Below are 22,256 nucleotides of genomic sequence, written 5' to 3' on the forward strand. Positions count from 1 at the left end.
GCTTAAGTCTGTGAGTGTACTGTAACATTCGTCAGCCATATTGACGAGTTCCAGCAAATCGACCCTGTTCTGCAGCACAATCTATCAGACGAAGCTTCGGTATCTAGAGTTACATTGTCACATCCGGTTTTCTGTAATGCCTCAAGCCGTATGTAGTACTACAAGTTAAACGAAGCATCGGAATGTTGAGAGTGGCATTCACACATAGGTTACCTGACTTTCAGGCAGAAATTATTTGTCATGTTAACTCCTTATTTCATTATTCTCCCCAGTCTTGGGAAACATTTTGGGATTCAGAAACCTATTAAATTTTAATATAGTGTTGCAAATAGACTGTATATTGAATAATTTCAAGGAAAAATTGTCCCGGGACCCTTCGCTTAGCGCGCAAACGCTCTTCCGACTGAGCTACCCCAGGAACTATACACGACACCGTCACAATTTTTCCTTTGTATCCACACGACTCAAATGAGCTGACAAGACGCCAGAACTCAACTATGAGTGCACACAAGTACTACCTGAAAGCCAGATTTGTATAATACATTCGTTACTGGAGGTACGTTAACAGAAAGCCACAATTTAAGTCATACAAGTATTTGTGTGCACTCATAGTTGACTTCTGGCGTATTGTCAGCTCATTTGAATCGTGTGGATACAAAGGAAAAATTGTGACGGTGTCGTGTATAGTTCCTGGGGTAGCTCAGTCGGAAGAACGCTCGTGCGCTAAGCGAAGTGTCACGGGATCGATACCTGGCCCCGGAACAATTTTTCCTTCAAATTATTCAAACCTGCTTTACAGGGAGCTATCACCTGAAAGCCAGATTTGTATAATACATTCGTTACTGGAGGTACGTTAACAGAAAGCCACAATTTAAGTCACACAAGTATTTGTCGGTAGTGACGCCACCACACGGTCACGGTAAGAGTGAAGTGTGTCAAGAAAATGATAGCTATAACGAAGACGTTCGTGGTGTCAGCGAGAGAAATAAATGCAGCGTTAGTCAACAGCTGGTAAAGGTTAAAGAGCACAAGAAAGACGATAGGGGAATAAGGAGGGTTAGATGTAAGAAGAGGAAGTACAGATAAGGTAAATAGAGCAGATAGTGCAAATTGAGCTATGAGTAGCAATCTGTAATCTAAGAAAATGGTGTGTTAGTGGAATGAAGGATTAGTTATGAAGTTTGCAGTAAAATATGGATGAATAGTATTAGGAGTAGTTCGTGATGATCTTGTTTAAATAGTGGGCAAGGAGTAGTACTACATACTGTAAACATTGTAACAGAAGATGAGGTAAAAGTAAGGATTAGCCTAGATACGTATCAGTAGGGATGAAGAGTTAATATACACAGTTGTAAAGTCAATAATAGAGTGTAACTAAGATTATTATGATTTATTATGAATAGGAAGTAGTAGAAGATAGCATTAGAACATAAGAAGGGTTGGATAATAAATTCAGTAATATATTATGTAACAAGTGTAGTGAATGAACATAGAGGACATAGAGGTTGAATAATGAAATGATGAATATGCGTCGTTCTTAAACGTCTGGTAAAGTAAAAGTTGTAAATAGTGTAAGAATGGGACTGCTGGCCCGAATAGAGAAATAATGTGAAGGCCCATCATATCATATCATATCATATCATATCATATCATATCATATCATATCATATCATATCATATCATATATCATATCATATCACATCACATCACATCACATCACATCACATCATATCATATCATATCATATCATATCATATCATATCATATCATATCATATCATATCATATCATATCAATATCAATTCATATCTTATCAATATCAATTTATATCATATGATTAGAACTAAAAATCATACCTATAGGCCTACTTGTATTTTCATGGAAAATCTAGCACAATGCTAAGTATTCGTCGGAACGGCGCTTAGGAGAGCCATCTCCTGTCAGAGCAAGACGTGAAGAGATTGTGATGCAAAAATAATGAAACAATATAGGAATAAGAATTATAACAATAAAACGAAATTACTCTGAGGAAACCTGCCGCATAGCTGGTTTATTGATAAAGCTTTGCTGTTTTCTTTTTAATCTTGCTTCCTGTACTTTGTTGCTTCTTTATTTATTTCATTCCTTTAACTGAATCATTAAGGAAAGTATTATTGTGTTGAAGCAAAAAATAGATTCTGAAATTTTGCAAAAATACGCGTCTTCAATATCCCTCATGCAAAAAAAATGTTTAGGCTATTATGTATGTGTATAGATATTTCTACTAACCCACTGCACAGATTTTGTTAAAATTCAGTACCTACTTACGAGTCTTTTCTTTTCAGAATGATGTAATGTAAATATATGCTATGAGTATAATCAAGCAAACAATATATTATTGATATAAAATTAAAATTCAAGGGCTCTTGCTTGCCCAAAATATACACTTAGACAACAAAAAGAATAGTCGGCAAAAAATTTCCATGAAATATTTCTAAAACTAAATACATTAACGTAATGAGCTTCGTGAGGTTATTATTTAAATAATTTCAGAGACGTTGCATATCACCAAAACTTTGAATTGTTCAATGTAATTCATTAATTCATCATTCAAGCAGCAGATAATTAGACCTAGTATTATATAGGTAATTATAGTTATTAATTCCCATTTTACCTTCAACACAGATTGAAATATAGATTTTCTCTTCTTTTAACAACAGACTGCAATGGACATTGAAGGGGAACCCGTAATGATAATATTGTAGCAAATTAACTAATATAGGAATACCAGAACTAATTGCCCAAAAACAAATCTCACATAATAATAAGCTATTGAAAGAAGTAGACTATGCTATTCTTAAATAACTTTTGGATACCAAAGTTTTTTAGTTTATTAGTTTATTTTTTATTTAATCTGACAGGATTAAGGCCATGAGGCATTCTCTTCCATCCTACCAAATAGAACACATAAATAGAAAATATACAAACACTCACAAAAATAATACAAATTAAATAAGAACTCTATAGAGGGTCAACAGGGTCACAGACCCTATAGAGAACTTATTAAGTTGTCAGAAGAAAATAAAAGATAGTTAAAATTGTAGTAATAGCAACGATTATAGTGGAAATTAATAATAATAATAATAATAATAATAATAATAATAATAATAGTAATAATAATAATAACAATAAATAGTATATATCTTAAGGGTGAAACTGACAACAGCATAGTTTATAGTAATAAGTCATGGGTTAAGCTGAAATTGCGCAACCTGACAGGTGTTTAACAAGCAATTCCATAAACTAGAATGTGAGATTTTGATTTGAATTTAAATTTTGATATTGTCTGACAGTCTCTGACTTGGTCAAGGAGAGAATTACAGAGGCAATATGCTGAAAGTTGATGAGTAGAAGGATGTTCTGTACAAAGGAATAGAGAGAAGATACATGTTCCTGGTTCGAGGTAGTGAAAGATAAACAAAACGAAATGCTAGGTAATTGGGTGTGAAGTTATAAATGATTTTAAATAGCAATTAGAGGGAATTGAAGTGTCTTCTTTCTTTAAGTGGATTCCATGACAACAATTTTAGTGACGGTGTTACATGATCAAATTTTCTAACGTTACAAACGAAACGAAAGAAGATATTGTGTACAGGCTGTAATCTGTGGACAAGATCAGTATTTAGATTCGTGAATAGATGATCGTAGTAATCGAAATAGGGCATCACTGAAGTTTAAATAAGATTATTTATGAGGCTAAGAGATACAACGTTTGTTTTGAGGGATTGAATTATGTAAATAGTTTTCTTACATATGTAGGTCACTTGACTTCGAAAGTTAAATTTGAATCTAAATATACTCGTAAATTTTTCACTGTTTTGCTATATGTAATTGTGGTATTATTTATTTTCGTGGTCGATACAGTGGCCAGATGTATTTTGTTTAACACTTGTTGGTTTCTCATTATTATTGCTTGTGATTTGTCTGGATTTAGCTCTGAGTTCAAATTAAGTTTCTGAGTAGAAAAATAACTCTAGATAATCTTGTAAAAGTAAATCTATTTCCTGAACCTTTGTCAGTTTGGAATTGAGTATCAATCCAAACAATTTAATATGCGTCTGAAGTTCAACGGTCGTTGCTTCTTTTAAATAAAAATGTATTATCTGCATTTATTTAAATTGAGAATAAATCCATTCACCTATATCCAAGAAATGGCTTGGTCATAGAATTGATCAGCAAAGGAAAATCATTTCTAGAACAATGTAATGATGTATCATTGGCAAACAAAACGCATTCACTGGCAATATTATTGGGAAGATAATTTATCGCTACAAGGAACAATAGGAGCCTTAAGGCAGAGCCTTTCGGAATTCCGCATTTGACAGAAGTGACTTTAGAAAAAATGTCATTGCAATAAACCATTTCAAAGCTATTCTGTAAATAAGATTTAAATAATTAAAGTTCGACAATTCAATTCCTACCACACAGTAATATTCCAGCTTGGAATTGTATATTTGCGGAATACACAATGACAGGTCTTTGGAAAAAATCATACAATGCAACTAGGCCTATAGTATTACGTTTTCCAAAACCATTAATAATGTATGATGTCAAAATTTCAACAGTATCTGTTGTTGAGGAACTACTATATTCATATTTCGATGGTGTCAGCAATGCATTTTGTTCCAAGTTGTGTATTAATTGCATATTTGCAATTATAATTTTAAAAAAGCACGAAAAATGGATATAGCCCTATATTTGTCCACTTTGAAGGGATCGCCCTTTTATACATAGGAACTGTTTTGAATCTTAAAAGTCTCAGGAAATATACCATCAACAAAACAATGATATCTACAAGCAGTGAAAGACTCCAAAATATAATATGAATCTTGTATAACAAGATTGCAATTAGTATAAAATTATCTCCAGCTTTAGAAATATTAAATCTATTAATTACATTAAAAATATAATAACAGGTAACTAGCTACCATAGCTACTCTACGCTGAATTTTATCAAGAAAACATTGTACGGTTCCCATAAAGGAGTTCTAGACTTCATATCTTTAGCAGACTTACTAAAATAATTACTAAATGTTTGTGTAGTAAGTTCAGAATTCTTACGGACTACATTAGAATTTAATGTTATAAATTTAGCTAAATATTAATATCCCTTTTCAAAAATAAATACAATATACAATTGCGTTCCACTTTATGCATCGTCAGATGATCCTTGTAATTTCATCCACTATGTGAAATGACAAAATAAGACAGATCACTTACTTAAAATAGAAAAATGCTTGGCTAAAGTGAGTTAATTAACTACTACATTCAGAATTATTGTTTCTATTAATGTACCTAATAGGTACATACAGAAAATAGTTCTGGCGCACTCCAGTGTCCGATGAATTTCCCCCACCATACGCAGGATTTGCATGCAAAATCAGTAATCGCCAATCCGAGTCACAGTGTGACCTGGAATCCGAGCTGTCATTTGTACTGTAGGCGAGCCCGAGCCATTAAAAAGTAACTTATAACGAGTGATAAGGTAATAACTCGCCGGTCATGCTGGTAGGAGATATAGCGCATGCGCAGATAGATTTTTTTGCGTATAGCTCATTTGTACTTTTCGTTGCTGTTTAAATATTAATAATAATAATAATAATAATAATAATAATAATAATAGTTGTAATAATAACAAACCTAGATAGATTAGGCATTACGGAGGCTAAGGGAGATCGGGCTCATTTATCATCTCTTGTAACCAATTTATTACTGGTGGGTGAATCATTGAAGCATGAATTTGAAGATTTGCAATTGAAAAAAAAATAGGTTGACATCAGTATACTAATAATACATGGTGATATTTATACTAAGTTTTAAGTGCTGATTTCGTAAATACAAAAATAATATAAATAATTAGGTACAATATACATAGAAACTGGCCACCCTACCACATTATCTCCTGGCCTAGTTGCCTCATGAGTGGTGTTTTTTATGTCACTTGTGGGTTCCAGACCTGTCCTCAGACACTTGACTAAATAACGATATACATGTACGCATTTTATGGAGATCTGTTAAAAAAAAATAATTTTTATAATATAAACCATTCAATTTATAAAATAAGAAAAATATGAAGTTAAAAGTTTATTTTCTTATTTGGGTGCATGTTTAAGAAGTCGACTTAGCTATGTATTTTGAATTATTGTGAATGACAATGAAATATACAAATAATATCATTCGCTTCATGGAACTGGTTTGTTGCGAAACGCGTCAAGCGTACATTTAAAAGCTATGTGTTACATTAGTGAAACAAATTTTCCCGTGTTTGTATTTATATTTGAATCAATCAATCAATGAATAAATTAATCAATCAATCAATCATTCAATCAACCAATGAATGAATGAATGAATGAATCACTCAATCATGCTTCTTTTCTTTCTTTTCCTTTTCGTTTCTCTCTTTCTTTGATTGTTCCATGTTTGTATTCGTTCATTGAATGTATGCCTTTTCCTCTATTTCTCTCTGTCTCTTATTTTCTTCTTTATTCTTGTTAACACATGCATGTTAACGCTTTCACTCTTTCTCACTTTCTTTCTCCCTTCCTTTCGTTTTTCTTTATTTTTGTAGTCTCCTCTTCCATATTCCCATTTTTTCTTCCTTTAGTCCTTTTTTAACACCTTCTATTGTTATTTTTCCCTTTCATTCCGCGTATATATTTTTCTGTTTTCATTCTACCGTTCACCCTTCCATTTTATTTCTTTCTGTGTATGTTTTCCTTTTCTGCCTCTCATTCTCTCTGTTTTTTTGCTTCCGCCCTTGATTCTCTTTTCCTTCCTTTTTCCGCTTTCTTTGTTTCTTTTTCTCTTTCCTTTCACACTTAGCTTTCCACTCCATATTTGTTATGATTTTTTTTTTCATCAAAATATAAAGTGTTTATCGAAGTACTGTAGGAAGAGACCAGATACCTACTGTACTTCATGTGACATAGAACGCTATATTTTAGTGTTTAGCTTGCAATAATCCCATTAAAATAATGACAGGATTTGAGTATCATGCACATGTTAGACGGAGCTTATCAGCTTTAGATGTAAAGTTTAATCATTTTATCTGTGATTCCCTGAAAAACAGATAACATACAGCCTATATAATTTTAATATCCCGGAAAGCGTGGGCCGCAGAGTGATCAAGGGTTCAAAATCATTTTCTCTGTGTAATATTTTCATCCCTCTAAAAGTTATCGATAGAGTAAATTGCAACCATTATTGTCTATAGAGTAGGATGAGTTGTAAAAGTTAATGAAATATGATCCTGCAAAAATCTCCGCTATTCAAGAGAATGAAACAGATTCCATGTAATGGGAGAGGGTAGGTACAGTAATTATTTAGTACTTTGAGTTTGAATTGAATGGCGTAATTTGAGGCGAGGGTTGGGAAAGAAAGTAATGAGAGGGTGGAATAAAAAATATATCTGCGAAATAAATGTGAGTGTATAGTTGGCAGTATTGTCTATCTGGTCAGAGAGAAACTGAGTTGAACTGTTTGCCGAGGGTATGGGGAGGGGGGTAGGATTACGTAACTTTGGGCGCCATGAAAGAGGGTGAGAGGGGAGAAGGGTTGGAGAAGATAAAATTGATGGCGGATGTAGTTCGGACCACGCTAGTATATTGCAAATGTCATGTCACGAAAGGTTAATAGTGCTACTCTCCCTAGAGGTGCTCATGATATTGCACTTCCACTGAAAATGTATCAAGTAAGCAAATAAAATTCCTTCTGTTTGCGAGTCAATTCACACAAATTCCCGATAACACCCACAGTGATACAGCCATATTCCTTAACGAAAATCCTATCTTTCCTTATCTGAAATTACTCGCATGTCTAATTAATGTTCCATTATTTTTTAAATTGTAATTACAATTTAATGCAACACATTAATGTTACGAACATTAAATACTCGTTTTATCACACTCTGTTATACCGTCAAAGAGTCCAGTTCGAATCCCAGCAAAGAAATTAGAGGTATAGGCCTATATCTTCTGGGTGTCCTTTCTGGTGCATTTTACAAGTGACTTCTTTTATTTTCTTTTTAGCGATGTGCTTAATCCATCACGGTTATTTGAAGAACGTATTGTCCTATGTGAGGATGTTTTTATTCTGTTTAGAATATGTTATATATTAGGTCTATTAATAATATTACTGGTATTACTGTTAACATTATTACTATTATCATTATCAATTTAATTGTTATCATTTTTCTAAAGACAATTCTTCTGTTGTGTAAATCCACTCAAATAGCATCCAGGTTTCTCAGGAATAGATTCTGAAAATGCATCTTACTTCTAACACACTTTCCAAAGTTTATCAGTAGTTTCAAAAAATATAATGTCTTGCATTTCCAAATTTTTGTCAGTTCTTGTAGCTTTGACCTACTCTACACCAGCCAACGGGTTATAGCGAACAGATCTAACTAAAATTTGAATAGTTTTAATTTGTACATCCAACATTGTAACATATCACTTATGTACAGATTTCTTGTACGTACTTACCTGCTTTTCAATCTATTGAAAAACGAAGAATTGATGAAGAGTGTAGAAAGTGACTCAATTCGTATAATAGCCTTATCACATCAGAATTATATAGGTAACTTTGTGATGTCTGAATTCATTCAACCGTATAACTGCATTATTATTATTATTATTATTATTATTATTATTATTATTATTATTATTATTATTATTATTTACTTATGGCTTTTAAGGAACCCGGAGATTCATTGCCGCTCTGACATAAGCCCTATCATGAGAAAGATTAATCCAGTCTGTATCCAATCATGTCCCATTTTTCTTAAATCTATTTTATTATTATCCTCCTATCTACGTGTTGCCCTCCCCAAAGGTCTTTTTCATTCTGGTCTCCCAACTAATACTGTCTATGCATTTCTCGATTCTAGTTTCGAAAATAATATAATGAAGTAGATCTAAATCTAAAAATATCTGATTGTTATTAGCAAAAAAAAAAACGTTGGGACGATTTCAGGTGTTCATGCATTACTTTTGAAGATCTAAATTATTATTTCTTGAGGTTGTGGGAAAGATCTACGGATTAATTTCAACAAATAAAATAACAGAAATTCTGGTAGGACTGAGGTATGATATATTATGCATTCAGAAGCAACCTCTTACAAAATGCCTGTAGTACATTAGATTTTTCGTTTATAGTAAATCAGTTTCAATCGCTACCAAATCATTTCGACTTTCACGTGTACATCCACTTGTTTGTGTTTGTGTGACTGCCTCTTTTGACATCCTTTCAGAGCAATTTTTACAAACAGATCACGTATGATATATTTATTTATGTTTGCGTACACACAAACTGTGAAAATGCCAAAGGATAAATCATCTAAAATTGCGGTGATGCAGCTATGAATCGAGCATATATACCAGAACTCACTATTGATGGAGAGCGATTATAGTCAATATTGTAATAAACAGGTACTGTAATGTTTATTAAAAATGTGTATGAAGAGGATGAACTTGAAACAATAATTGGACAGATGAATTCAGAGCAGGAAGAAATAGAAGCATAAAAGGAATAAGAAGAAGAAGAAGAAGAAGAAGAAGAGATAATGCTATTTAGCACATCGCCAAACATCTCCGTAGCCAGAGAGGAAGCCGAAGCAAATTTAAAGAAACAGGCGAAAAGATTGAAGCTGATTTCAGTTGCAACGCATCCACCAGTTGATATAGGAGATAACATCATAATACGCATTCCGGATGTCGACAGGGGAAGCCCAATTTGCGAAACCTCATAGGAGTCGTACTTGAGAGAAATGACAATTTTTACAAAATTATAATAAAGGATGTAATTTTGAATAAACTATATTGCAGATAGGTTCACTGAAATTAAGAAACTGATAGTGTAGTTAATTTCAACAACACCCGTTACGTAACACTTTCTTTCTTTCAGATCCAAATTTGATTATGTCCTCAAACTTTCTTCACACGAGGATAAGTGCCAGATGCAGAAATTTTGCTGAGGATTGCAGCAAAGGAAGAAACCATCGGAAGCGGACAAGAGTTCGTCGGTTGTGTTAGAAAAAATATTTGTGTTTCGAAGTGGTTCTTATGTGTGAAAAAGAAAATTCTCCGCAATTCTAAATGTCACAATAGCATACCTTGTCACAACAAACGACTTGTGAGACAAAAAATAATAATGTTGAGTTCTGTAACATAATTATTCGTAATTCAACAACAAAAATAGTAATGTTTAAGCATCCCATAACATAATTATATATTCAATAAAACTATTTTGTTTCAACAACAATAACAACAATAATGACAATGGTAATAATAACGTTCAAATGTTAATGTGCAAGTACCAATCTCCTAAAGTCTTTTTAGTAATAAGCAGTGCTGAGATTCCTTTAAGCTTACGCGGTGTTGTAAACGACGCAGCGACTATGTTTGTAGAGGAAAGAAAGAGACAGAGAATACCTTCGCAGTCCCATTCGGAAGTAGTGCTCGCGTGTATACAGGTACAATCGAGTGAAAAATATTCTAGCAGGTCAATGAAACAAAGTTTCCACGTGTACTAAATTGTTCATTATTGAGCAACATTTGCACTGGAATTTAACTCAGTAAACTTCACATAATTTCAAAAGTAAGCCTAATTCAATAAAATACATAAATACAATACACTTCTATGAATAACAAAAACTAGTAAATTACAGTTTGACATACATAAATAAAATAAACTTCTATGCATAACAAATACCAGTAATATTGTTACTGATCTCTACGACAATAAATTACAATATGCATTCTGATTGTATGAAAAGAGAAAGAGGTGCAGTCGGGTGAAAAATCTTGTTGGGTACTTGTACTCCGTGTTTAACATGAATTTTCATATGTTCACTATGCCTCCTTGAATTGCAATGTGATTGAATGAAATATATTTTTTTTCGCTCTTATTTCCACATTAGTTACATACTTTATAAAATATATTACACCATTTCACACAAAAGTACTCACAGCCAAATTCGTTTAGAACCAGTATTTGTTGCATGTTGTGTTTTCTTATTTTTGGCATACTGTATTTCTAAACAACGCAAGACTACGTTCTGACTGGCGCTTGCGCTCGTAACAAATTAAATGTCCATGTACCTGAGTACGGAAAACAAACCTTCACGGGACGACTTCCTTTCTACTTATGTATTATACATGACCAGCTGCAGGAAATTCCACTTTCAGTTTTCTATACATCCATTTCTTACCGCAACGTTAATTCCCTATGCACTATAGTTTGAAATACACATACGTAATTATATATATATTGATTTGTTTGTAATACGTAACAGTAAAGAGGCTAAGAAAATGATGGGGTAAAATTAATGAAACTATGTTTCTTCTCAGAAAAATATAGAATAGAACTTTATGTAAGTATACGATAATATCGGCCGGTCGCCAACAATACGAAATGTACCAGGTTATTCACGTAGTGTGGTTATGTTTTGTTTTCGAGTGTGCATACTTTTATTACTGCGATCTCCTTTATTTTAAGCTTGTGCGCGTTCACAATGGAATGTCGAAAATCTTTGGAGGGAACTGTACGAAATTCTTCCACAACAATATGCTGAAAGTAGGAATGAACAACGAAAACATTAATTAGTTATGTATTAAAGTGTTTAAGAACCACTTTTTACCTGAAGATGAAAAGAAAATAAGGACAAAATTGATGATTATTGTAAATTATTATTTGATAAACCTGAAAAGTGCCACAGAAAGCATTAAATTATGCAAGTTGGTTGAATGAGTTTCAGTGTTTCCCAGTGTAAGATTATAGAGAAATCATCAGGTTCAGAAGACGTTAAACGTGGACACCATAAATTGACTTTTGATGAAAGCAGTGATAGGGGTATTTTACGAGAAACAGAAGCAATGCGTCAAGAGAAAAGTGCAACCGAGTGAGCTTTTGCTAAGAATAAGACTTGGAGTTGGAAAAAGGGAAGGAGTTAGCTGGTAAAATAAAGTTGTTTTAGCAAACCCTACGAGAGCAAAAAAATCAGTCAGGCGTGGATTGACTTTAAATCACTTAAAGAAGTGCAGCCTTATTCATAAGAAGAAGCTGTATATTTAATTATTGAGGCAAGTTTAAGTGAAAACAATATAAATTAATCTGGAAAGAAATGCTGATTTGTATCTCTCTTATCAACTGGTACTAACAGCTAAAGAACATTGTTACCCACCAAAAGCGTCAATGACTTTCGATGAATCATCTGTAGAAGTGAAGTTGCAGGAATTGTTGTATCATACAGCAACACGTCTAGTAAAACTACAGGATGTTGCAATAGGATCATTGTATAAAATTATGTTTTAAATTATGGTTTATTTAACGACGCTCGCAACTGCCGAGGTTATATCAGTGTCGCCCGTGTGTCGGAATTTTGTCCCGCAGGAGTTCTTTTACATGCCAGTAAATCTACTGACATAAGCCTGTCGCATTTAAATGCCATCAACCTTGGCGAGATCGAACCCGCAACCTTGGGCACAGAAGGCTAGCGCTATACCGACTGCGCTACCCAGGCCGTATATAATGGATCCAGATGGTTTTGTGTCAATGTGAAAGTAAGGATTTGATGACAGTTGTGGACAATCGTCATAATATAAACAAAGGTTTACTGATCCAACTTATAGCGAAAGTTATGTATCTGTAACATGTATAGTATCCTAGATTAATAATCTTCGAAGGTACCTAATTATATTATGGTAAAATTCCCGTTCTTCGTCACTTCGCTACTATAGACCAATCAGAATCGACTTCACTTGCTTTTTCTGCTACTGATGTTAATAAAGATCTGATAAATCACTTTGGTGTCATTTTGATCAGTATTTATTGTGGACACATCATAAATGAATTAACCTTAACCACTATAAAACGTATTGCAGAAAAATATCCTTGGTATTATATGCCCCATCTGTACACAATATTCTTCTGCATGGGGCCTCTGTCATTTCTGAAGCATTTCCTCCATTGGGAAAATGTCAAAAGGAACTCTAGAGGACAGCGATAAGGATATTAAATTCTTCCGTGAACGCCATTCAAGAAAAACCTCAAGGGTTGTTGAAAATTAAGACATTTTTTAAGACTGATGTTGACTTCTAATCCAACCATCACATCACTTCGAAAATTGTCAAGCAAACCTGAAAAATCTCTTCCATCTGAAGTAGTTCATCTTCTTAAAGAGCCGCCATTTGAGATAGCCCTTTTCTTCCGGCGACATGAAATGAGTTTTAAGACATGCTAATATATTTAATAAGATTATTCTTGTATTGAAATATTTATTTAATATAGCTAAAGTATTATTAACTTAAAATTTCCAGCTAAATAGGCCTATATACGTAAATGGTATGACAATAACACAGTTACTGATATATACATGGGGCAAAAAGAAATAAGTACTTTCTGCTTATTAAGCTCTAAATGTTTTGAAATAGGCACTTCTAATATTATTTGCATGCATTTCTTTCACATATTTACTGTACGAATTTTGACGGGTTTTCTTCTCTTTCGGATGACTGTGGATTGAATCGAGACAGGCATTTTAATTTCCATAAATGTGCTATAGGTGACAGTATTATTTTCCTTCCAAAAGACTATAGGATACTTTTCTCCTTCTTCAACATTTGGCTACTTCGCACATACAAACTTACGGTTTTACGAAAAGTAAGCTAACCATTGAATTCCTAAAATTACCTGTCTGAATTCTTGTCTAATTGATTCTGTGACCTGTCTTCAGACCAACAGAAAATATCGTTGACAATCGCAGTTGAATTGAATAAAATTAGTATTGCAGTTCTTTTATAAATAAAGCCAATGCGAGTGAAGGGCGGCTGCTTGTTTCTATACAAATCCTAATGAACATGTCAGTCCGGCACTGCTCGAGAAATAACAGTTTTGCTGGCCAGATTATTGATTCCGATACCCAGCACGCAGGTAGGAGCTACCGTAACCTACAATTTAGTATTCGGACCTGGACTATAATTACTTCTACGTACTCTGTTTGTATGTGTTTATATTGTTCATTGCATTTTACTTTATTTTAATATGGCTGGAAAAGGTAGAAAAGATTTCACCTTTATGTTAGACCAACAATAACTGAAGAAGATTGTAAACGACTGTATCCAAATTATATCTTACGTGTTATGTTCCTTGTAGACTCTAGTACTTTTATTATGCAGTAAATCGATTCAATTATGTGTAGGATTTCATTCCTGTGATACATTTTAAACCTTCATAACTAGAAATGAAATGTAGACTTGTTCCGACTGCGACTGAGATAAAGAGGTTTATTTACTTAAATAGAATAATATCTCGTTAGTTATGTCACTATTTGAGGTTACTTAATTTCTTGCAATGTTCCAGGAAAAACACGGAGTTATCATTCCAATAATTTTATTAATATGACCAAAACAATGGAAGTAATACGTTCTACAATAGTGATGTAAGGAGTTCAGGACTATCAGTCTAATATCGCACTCGGCGAAGATTCTCTTGTGAATACTGAATCGACGTTTATATTCTAAGATGGAAGAACAGTTAGAAGAAAAGCAAATTGGCTTCAGGAAGGGAAAAGGTACGAGAGATGCAACTGGACTGCTACGGACAATCGGCGAAAGATACCTAGATTGTAATAAAGAACTGTAATGTAGTATTTGTGCACATAGAAAGAATTTTGACAGAATGATTGGAATAAATTGATAGGGATCCTAAAGAAAATAGGCGTGGATTGGAAACAGAGAAGACTTTTCAGTAATCTTTATATGAAACAAAGAGTTAAAGTCAAGATAGGAAAATAAATGTCAGAAGGGAGTGAAATTGGGAGAGGAGTACGTCATGGATGTTCTTTATCACCTAACCTGTTCAACATCTACTTGGAGGATTTAGTAAAGATGGGAGGAGCGATAGTAAGAGGAAGAATAAAAAAGTGCATAATATTTGCAAACGATGTGGCGTTGTTAGCAGAAGAGGAAATGATACTAAGGAATATGCTACTGGAGCTAAATGATAGCTGTGAGCAGTATGGGATGAAGATAAATGCAAATAAGGCGAAGAACTTGGTCATAGGAAGAAATGTACTGAACTTAAGCTTGCGAACTCTAAATGAGGTAGTAGAGAAAGTGGACAGCTTCAGATACTTGGGGTGTACTATAAGCAATAACATGAGTTGCTGCCAGGCAGTCAAAAGGAGGATAGCAATGGCCAAGGAACATTTTGATATAAAAAGGAGCATCTTCTGCGGAAATCTGGAGAAAGAACTAAGGAAGAGACTAGAGAAGTGCTTTGTATGGAGTGTGGCATTGTATGGGGAGGAAACATAGGCATTACGACGAAGTAAAAAGAAGCGAATAGAAGCATTTGAAATGTGGATATGGAGAGTAGTAGAACGTGTGAAGTGAACAGACAGAATAAGAAATAAAGTTATGTTGGAAAGAGTGAGCGAAGAAAGAATAATGCTGAAACTGATCAGGATGAGGAAAAGGAATTGGTTGAGTCACTGGCTGAGAAGAAACTGCCTATTGAAGGATGTATTAGAAGGAATGGTGAACGGGTGAAGAGTTCAGTGTAGAAGAAAATTTCAGATGATAAACAACATTAAGATATATGGATCATATGAGAAAACAAAGAGGAAGGCAGGAAATAGGAATGATTGGAGAATTCTGGGTTTGCAGTGAAAGACCTGCCCTTGGGCAGAACACTAAATGAATGAATATTGATTAATGAACAAAGAATCAAAAATTAAAAAGGCATGTACATTTGATTATTTCGTTAATGCCACTCCAAAAGCTAAGACTGAAAGTAGGGTAAACCCGGATAATTTCGCAGTATTAAGGTTTTACTCATCTAAAATATAATAAGTAACGTACTATTAAAATTTTCATTACTAGGCAAAACTCTTAATTGTGATTATTTCTACACGATACACGCAAATTTAATTTTTTTAAACTAAAATGTTTTCGTAAGACAGAAATTAAAAACGTGTTACGAATTATAATCGTTTGGATAACTCCGTTAATTTCGCAGTAATATTTCTAAAATAAATTGCTACATATTTGGTGCAAAAATAACTTCAATTTTGTTACCAAAATATAGCCTATGCAATGATTTATTTGTCTGACAAGAATTTTCTCTCACTCAGATTTGTGTTTCCTGCAAGAGTGACACAAGAAGTCCTTGCGGTATATTACAAGTCCCTGATATTTGTCATGGAACCACTTTTGCACTGCAAACTCTGTATCCAGATCTCTCCGTTTGCATTATTTTCGTACCGCCTAGAGCATGTTACACGTATTTTCGTCAAACAAAGTTTGCACACAATTTTTTGTTTGATTTTGGTACAATATTAAAACCTGTCTCATCCAGATTCCAGATACGATTGGGCTTGTCCTTTAGTCCTCAGTTTTCTAGAAGACTCTCTACAGCAGTGGTCGTCAGCGCTCACTGAAATGTGTAATGGGTAAGCAGGGTCGTACCGTGTGCACCGTCGTGCAACAGGAGGAGGTAGAGAGCATACCCGCTAGAGTCGACGGCAATTCGGAAGGCGGTTGTCTGCTAGCGTTTGCGTCGAGAGAGACCGATAGAGAGAGCAAGGCAGCGTACAGCATTGCCACATCGTACTTCACCCACGTGCAATACAAATAGCGCAGGAGAGAATTTAAATTATCAAAATACTATAATGACCTTAGCCGTTGATTACTGTAAGCATGACACCAAACAAACCCTCTTTACTTCACTAACAATATTCTTTGCACGGTTCTCAATCCCACACCACATGCTTCTGCAGTCGTTTCTTGGGCGTTGGCAATGTTGCTGCCAGCATCAAGATTGCTGGCAGCGTTCTGCTCGTTGACGTTTATAAAATAAGTATACACCTTAAACACTATTTTCCGCGTCTGCTTCTGTAATACTTGTCTTTTTACAGTCTCTTCTTCCATTTATTTACCTTACACACACACACATTAAATGTTAGTTTTACTTATTCAATGTATTGAAACACTCGCACGTGAACAAACGAACTCGGGAAGTGCTTGTTATAGACTGATTCTGATTGGTTCTACTGTACAAGCTTGTGACGTCACATACCAGAAATGCTACGGCGTATATAGAAGCTAACCGCCTTCCGAAATGCCGTCCAGTCTAGTAGCAACGAGTGCAGCATGGTGCACTGTGTTCTCTGCGGGTAAGGGACGCTAGCTCCAGGGTGCTCTGCGCTGATGATCCCTGCTCTACAGCATCATAGAAGTCATTGAGGTTTTCTCTTGTAGCAGCAGCAGCAGCAGCAGCCCTGTTGTAGGAGAGGTTTTTAGACTGGCCCATGTACTAACTATGACGTTTCATGAAAGAAACCTTTCAATTCCAGCCAGCTCTCTTATCCTCATTGCTGAAAGGATTCTTGCCATTTTCAGATACCAATTGAAATGCAAATTGTCGAACTTGACTTGCAGTAAGCCTAAAGTCAAGTTCTTGCATCTCGACCACATAGGACAACTCAGCTTCTTTCTCCCCAGATAAGGAAAAATGACTCCCTTTCTTCACGACTGACATTTTTGAAGATTCAGGTGTGATATTTAGACGATCCTTCAGTGAACTGTAAGGAATGTTAAATTCCTTTCTGCTCTTGTAAACAGACAAACCAAAATTCAAAATTTTACTCAGGGCTCCTTTTACATCAATTTCGTCATATTTCTGACCATATTTACCTGTAGCGGGAGAGATCTGTAATAAATGGTAAGTTAAATGTATTAAATTTGATTGTTTTTTGTTCTCATTTACCTAAACTTGATTTTTGAGATGGAACTCGGACCTTTAAGATGGACTACTAATATTAGGTATTTAAATTTTATCTCTTGAGTAAACAGGTAACTATTAATTTGATCTTCCTTTTTAACTAGCTAAAGTATGAAAAACTTACACACAACTGATCGTATTTTCTATTGGGATCGTACCCGTGACTCTGCCATATCAGTATTGTTTCTTGTACAATTACTCAGCACTAAATGTAATTAAGCACTATCAACCACTTTAGTATAGAAAGGTATCATTAAACAGTGACAATAATATTTTCATACTCAATAGGCCTATTTCCTTCCTTCCTTTCACTGCTGCAATCACATCTACCGAAATTTTAACAGCCAGAACGTAATAAGAAAAGGTTCACCGACAAAAACATATTTCTCAGCAACCACTTGTTGGATGTTTTTCACTTACGAATCAAAAAAATCTGCATACGTTAAAGAATATAATTACTGTAATGAAATAATTACATTTCTTAAATTATGTAAATAATTCAGACAATAATTCCGCAACGTTTCACAAGCACCTTCTTCTCACAGAGTCTGACAACAGAATGGTAAAATCAGTTTTCAGTCCTGTTGAAGCTCGACAGAGTCGCTACTTGTAGTGCAGACGGATCTAGATGGTGCTGCCATGTACTGGGATTTTTACAGCATCAAATTTCGGCCAACTACACAATGTTAATTATAAGACTTACTGCGAAATCGTACGTGTTCCAAAATTACCCGGGTTTGGCCTAAGGAATGTATAATATCATAATCATAACAATCATAATCATGAACTCAGGATTATACTGATATTGTCTTTCACTTATCCATCGGTTTCAAGGACATTTCAGGTTCCATCTTTTTTGGTCTAGCAATTCAAGATATTTTCTTTCAATAATCTTTCCTTTACCATTATTAATATGTATGAATTAAAGTTCCCAACGTATATAGCTACATATTGCATTATTAAATGAATATTATGTGAGAGGATCAGAAGCAAGTGACATTTCTAAGAACACGAGTTAAGTGCATGCAGGACAAGCTAAAACATTTAACATTTTAGTGTCATAAGGATATATTTTCTAACCACACCACACACTAAAATTGAAATTGGCACAGATTTATTTAGTTTTGTTATTAGTCGGAATTCTGTAAGTTAGGCCAGACCATTCCAAACGAGCAGCCACCGTGATGCTCCCTGGCTGCCCAGGGTTCGTAGGAGCTGTGCAGAGCTCTGGAGAGAGAGAGAGAGTGAATGGGAAATGACGATCGCTGAGAAGGTTGTATGCGTTTAAGGGGGAGTGAGCCAATAACGTATATGAATGGCACATTTTATAATACATAGAAAGAATTGAAGAATTAGAGCAATTGGTCATTACAAAATAATACAACAAAACGAAATTGTCCTCTTTTCTGTAGTTAGACAAATGACATTTCTTTTAGTTCACGAATTTTAGCTATGTCAGGGAAAATTGTTTGAGCAGATTGAATGGGTAACACTCTTTCCAATGCAACATCGGACAAACTCTTATTCAGGTTCATGACTGAGAATATCTGTTCGCAAACGTATGTAGAGCAAAACATAACAATTAACTTGCATTTCAATGTGTGGATAAGCGGAAACTCGTTTTTGTTCCAAGTTCTATAAAACGCAACGAGACCGCCTGGAATATTGTAATATCTATCTTTCAAAATTTTGTGATACTGAAGCTTTATCAATTCTCTTTGGAATCTGCTCAATATTTACAGAAAAGGGCGTCATAAAAATGTTCACATTTTAATTGCCATAAATGTGCTATAGGTGACAGTATTTTTTCCTTCCAAAAGACTATAGGATACTTTTTTCCTTCTTCAACATTTGGCCACTTCGCACATACAAACTTACGGCTTTACGAAATGTAAGCTAACCATTGAATTCCTAAAATTACCTGTCTGAATTCTTGTCTAATTGATTCTGTGACCTGTCTTCAGACCAACAGAAAATATCGTTGACAATCGCAGATGAATTGAATAAAATTAGTATTGCAGTTCTTTTATAAATAAAGCCAATGCGAGTGAAGGGCGGTTGCTGGTTTCTATACAAACTTCAAAAGACGCTTAATGTTGTACGTTTTTGCCCGTACATTGAATGGCATATTAAACATTGAACATTGTTGTCGTCAGATTAGACAAGATACAAGCCCTCCCAAGAGGGGTTAAATCCTGAACCGACTGTCAACTCACTTCTTTTCATTCTCATTCAAAATACTTAAGCACAAACGATAGTAGACCATATGGATGAATGAATGACTGATGGAACGCATACATCTGCAATGCCTACAGAATATCATCAAACAGACGAGAAGAGTTGATGATCGCAAGCATTCGTACACCACCACAGCCCCAGCGACAGAGAGGAGTGGGGGTCCGCCCTGGGCAGACACAGGGCAGCGTCCGGGCGCCCTGGCTCTCAAACGTTGTGTTGGAATGGTCTGAGTTAGGCCACATCTTTATTAGTCAAAATGAGATACCTCTTCAGGACTAAAACTATTGATAACCAGTTTTATTCTTAATTAGGTATATTCTTCTGCAAGAGAATCCTTAGTTTCAATCCTTATTTATGAAACTTCAATATTATACTGGTATAGAAACTTTACTTATTTATTTGCTGTATTATTTATATTTTTTCTGATGATCACCATCACTGTTCTGTAAAACCAGCTGGCTAACTACATAAGGAAGCAATGTGAAGGAATGCTTTACAAAATGTATAATGCGTCTACACTAAGTTTGTTAGAGTAAGTAATGGGGACAAAGTGAAGAAATAAAAGTCCAAGAAATGAAATTTCTTAGTTCACTAGAATATCTTATACAATAGTGAAAAATGTTAAATAAATAGGGATACTATTTTACGGCCCATATGTAAAAATCTTAATTTTTGGTTTTAAAAATTGCTTAATATCGATGTTTTACGCACAAGAAACATAAAATCTGTGTTGTTTCATATTTAAGAAATAACAAAACTTGTTTCGTCATGATTCTTCATTTTTCTATATACACTTTCAACACTTATATAGTCTTTGGACATTGAGGCACAAGACTTCGAAACTAGTCAAGCAAGATAAATCCTAAATATTAACAGTAAAGAAGTTGGAAATTTAATCAGTAAAAAAACTTTATGAATCTCGTTGTGCAAAATATATTAATGTACATTATATTGCTACAAAGACTAGTGGTCTGGGTCACCGAGGGAATCTTTAGGATCGTTGTACATTAAATTTTAACGATACTTGCCGTTTTCTTTCGGCACTTACATGTTGTTTAGAGAAATGTGTGTCTCTTCCTATGTCTGAATAATATGAATTAATAGTCACCACAAACATACAGGTTATTTCTACTTTGTATTTAAGAATTAAGTCACTCGAAATCCGGTTTCAATATAAATTTAAAAATGTGTATTGAAATATTATTTCAATCTTAAATTCAAATGTTGTAGCCTACAAGAATATCAATCTTTAAGCACTTTAATCTAAATTACGTAAAACAATACAAATTTTGTGTTGAAAACCATAGATCTAAGCCTTTAATATATTCTTACTAAAAATACAAATTTCGCGTATACCAATACACAAAATTTCGCATTGTATCACGAGTTCAGACTTACGATATTTTGATCTGGAATGACTAATATTTTTATCTTATCAGGTGAAAATCCGTATGTAGCTAATCCATGAATTTATAGAAATGTACAAAATTCAATACAAGAAATATATGTAATGGAAGTAGGATGCAATATTTCCAAGGAATATCAGGTACATAGTGGGCAAAAAGTCCGTATACCCCTATCATCAATATAGGTTAAAAATGATTTTATATGCAAGTTATGGATCCAAAACATACACATGTACCTCTGCAATATCTTTTTACAGATGGAAGCATCTCCAGATCCATTTGGTCATTTTCCTTGGTATTTGTGGCATCACAGTGAGCTGTAACATGTTAATTTTAAACGGCGCGGAGACGCATGCAAGTTGCTTCTTCGTCATTTCCCAAAGAGATAATGTAAAAGGAAAGTTATTTTTTTCCGAAGAATGTGTTATTTGTAGAAGTTATAAAGACCTGAACTTTTCCTTTTTTTCCAAGGAGAATCCACATTTTTATGAAGAAATTGAACAAAATCCATCTCACGTTATGATTTGGTCTGGGGTAACATATAAATTGCATGTAACGTATTTTTTCGATGGCCGGTGAATCAGACGACTTACCTCCATATAATTAACCAGTGGTTGCTTCTTGAATTCCAGAGCAAAGACATATCTGACACTGTGTGGCTTCAACAAGAGGTGCACCAGCTCATTTAGCCATGAGGTGAAAATGCAATTTATCGAGCTTTTCGCAGACAGATGGATTCATCGTGGATCCAAGAAATTTTCCTTTACTGTAATCATCACAAAACCCAAATCTT

At 34.3% G+C, this 22,256-nt stretch overlaps 1 protein-coding gene across 1 annotated transcript in view; it reads left to right on the forward strand.

The window, feature by feature from the left end:
* Nucleotides 1–22,256, forward strand: part of LOC138709948 (protein O-mannosyl-transferase TMTC1-like) — a 1,156,611-nt gene that overhangs the window by 538,215 nt on the left and 596,140 nt on the right. The gene's annotated exons all lie outside the window — the stretch shown is intronic.

This window comes from Periplaneta americana, chromosome 12 (genome assembly GCF_040183065.1).
Source record: "Periplaneta americana isolate PAMFEO1 chromosome 12, P.americana_PAMFEO1_priV1, whole genome shotgun sequence".
Lineage (NCBI taxonomy): Eukaryota > Metazoa > Arthropoda > Insecta > Blattodea > Blattidae > Periplaneta > Periplaneta americana.